The 3,121-nt window shown below is 28.9% G+C and overlaps 1 long non-coding RNA gene across 1 annotated transcript; it reads right to left on the bottom strand.

Annotated features, from left to right (window-relative positions):
- Nucleotides 1–2,062: 2,062 nt before the first annotated feature.
- On the bottom strand, nucleotides 2,063–2,624 carry LOC149237741 (uncharacterized). The gene is made up of 2 exons (XR_016245306.1): nucleotides 2,415–2,624; nucleotides 2,063–2,259 (listed from the first exon to the last, which is right to left on the bottom strand). It is a non-coding gene; the product is annotated as an uncharacterized LOC149237741 (long non-coding RNA).
- Nucleotides 2,625–3,121: the final 497 nt, after the last annotated feature.

Here is a 3,121-nt window from a genome sequence, read left to right as displayed (position 1 = left end):
CTATTTACACTTGCTTTCTACTTATAGCTCTGTTTTCTTGATTATACATAAACAACGAACTCAAGCCCCACTCCCCACTCAAAGCAAAGACTAGCTATTACCCAGCCTCTCTTATTCATATATAAAAACAAAAACATCTAATTATTATTACAAAATAAATATACATCCTTTCGGTTTATATTTTTCCATCTCACATTTTCCAACACTATGTTATAAGAACTTTTTCCAACACTATGTGATAAGAACTTGTAACCTTAGATTAATTGCCGTACAATTTTTTTTAAAATAAATATAAATTTATTTAAAATGTTAAAGTGTATTTAAAGATTATCTTTCTACTTTAACCATAAAACAATATTTATTTCAAAATTCATAAAACATGACATGTTCGTGTTGTGTATGTGACTCTCCAAGGAGCTCTTTTGTGATTTAATCTTATCCATAATCCATAATATTAAGCAGGCATGTAAATTCCCAACGATTATGCGATGCAAACATTGATCAACGAAATAATTTGTTAAAATATTTTTTTTAGGTATAACCCTGTTTTATAATAGGTTTGTTGTTGTTGTTTTCGGGTGCATATTTAAAATTTTGTAAATACCAAAGCCACTTGGATTTCAACTTTAATCACATCGACTAAATCACTTATAGATTTGGGCACGCATTCAAAATTATGCAGTGAAGGATATTTTGGCACCACGTAAATAAAATTATCAAAATATATTATTAGTATCAATGGTCTATTGTCAATCAAATCAAAATATACAATAAAAGAATGACTTTTAATCTTGTCAGAAATTAAACCGCGTGACCTGTAAAACACTATCAGTTATACCACATACTCAGAAAAGAAATGACAGTTATGAATTAATGTGAGGATACAAAGGTGCCAAATGCCAAAGTAAAAACGGGTGGACATGTCTAACATGTCAGGGTAAGTTGATAGACTGGATATTTTGTATAACTTGATATATGAGTTAAGACATTGATCCGGAGTTTCGTGGATCTATAGAATTCTACTTAAATTGCCTTAAATTGATCCAAATACATATCTTAAATCTAGACCTTCAATCTGGGAAAAATCCATTGAATTTCTACGTATTTCATATCTATTTACACCTAAATTGAATACGCCTAGATCTCAGAATTTAAGTGTAGATCTAATGAGAACTCTGCAACCTTAAAATTTCCAAAGTACCATATTGTATTTGAGAAAAACAAAAATAACATTCCATAATAATGAGCATAAATGCAGAAAAATTTGAACCCCTATCATAGTATCCCATGAAAGAGCTTTGTATTGAAAATTACATTGCTGCATAGATTGAGATTGAGCTATTAAAACATCTGCCCACATATATATTTATATATATTTTAATTAATAAAGACTTTGAAATTTTTATTAATATTTTTATATTATAAATTTATTAATTACAAATGTATTAGGTCAACATTCAAAACCACTTAAAATTTGACAAATTTTCTTAAAATTTTGTAAATATTAAAATCTCTAATAATATTTAGTAATTAACAGTTTCCCATTAAAACTTCACATAATTAAGAATAAAAATTAATTTTAGGTGTAGATTAGTAATTGTTAGTTTTGAGGTGTAGATTATAATTTTTTTTAAATATATATCAATAATATTATCTATCTTAAATTACATATTACATTATTATTATAATTACATGTTTACATATAATTATAATATTTTAAATTTATCTTATTTCAAATTTTAAATTATAAAAAAAATTATTTATTATATTTAAATTCTGAATTATAAAAAAAATAAAATAAAGTAAAATGTTTAAATTTTGAATTAGGAAGATAAACGTTTTGAAATTATACCTTCAAAATTTATTTGAATCAGATTTCAAACAATCTGCTGATGAAAACAATATCTTATATCCTTTTTCTCCAAAATGAATATAAAAGTTTTTAGTTTTAATGAAATTTCTTATCCATCATTGTGATAGTTTAAAATATATTATATGAAAGTGCATAGCTTCGTCTCAAAACACTCCTGTAATTGAAAATGAGCAACCACTTGTTATTTATTTAAATAGAAAATGCTCTGTTACAACATTTAATGCTCCCTCATGGCATCTTGGGCGGTATGTTACTGCAGCAAATACCACCATTAGCTGCAAGTTCACATCGAGGTGTGTCATGTGGACAGTCCGTATCCGAATTGCAGTGCGAATTCGTAAGACAATGGTAGTCTAACACACCCGCCGCTGTCACACCCTGACCGCCTGCAAAAATCATGAAATTAAATGTTATTACGCACAAATTAAATGTTATTACATAGTAAATCAACAATACGAACATTACATTACATGGAAAAATCAGAATACAAACAAATGAACATTTATACATTAAACAACACAATGGAGAAGATGAATGTTACCATGGGCACTGAAAATCAAGAAAATGACTGCGATGAACCCCATCAACATTTTAACGTTCATGGACACGCCAATGAGTTTTCCCATTTCTCTCCACACACACAACGCACACAGCAGAGAATAGACAACAAAGGCAAAGTAGTGTCCCCAGATTATAGTTTCTCTACACTCCTCAATGAAAAGCAGCACTGCTTATTACATATTTATAACATTCTTGCTCACTAAATGTCGTGTTGAAAAGATAGGTATCTGCAAAAAATCCGCGAGGGTGCTGAAAACATATTGTGGAAACATTACAAAGTTGATAAAAATTCACAAAAATCAGGAAACATTGTGAAAAATCATAAGAAGAAATTGGCAAGAATCTGAGAAATTGACAAAAATCTGACAAAATGAAAAAAGTCCAGCAAAATTGCTATTTTGGGGGCCGAAAAATCAGCTACCCCAAACAATCGCGATTTGCTAAAAATTATTACAGTGCCGTGGTGTCACTACAAAAATATGTTTTTATAATAGAGATGAATATTTATAATAGAGATGAATATGGACGATCATTTAATTCCAAAATATCTCTGAAAGTATTTCTGAAATTCTGTCATTTCTCTGAATTTCTCTAAAATTTCGCTGAGCTTCTCGAAAACGTTTCCCTGGACGACGATGAGAAGTTTCTGGTTCTTTGACGACTATAGCTTATTTTGGGAGTTTGAAT

Source organism: Pinus tabuliformis, chromosome 8 (assembly GCF_031772625.1).
Source record: "Pinus tabuliformis cultivar Carrire ecotype Pingquan chromosome 8, CPIR1, whole genome shotgun sequence".
Classification (NCBI taxonomy): Eukaryota; Viridiplantae; Streptophyta; class Pinopsida; order Pinales; family Pinaceae; genus Pinus; species Pinus tabuliformis.
Note: the sequence above shows the minus strand (reverse complement) of the source record. Positions and strands in the feature narration are given on the sequence as shown.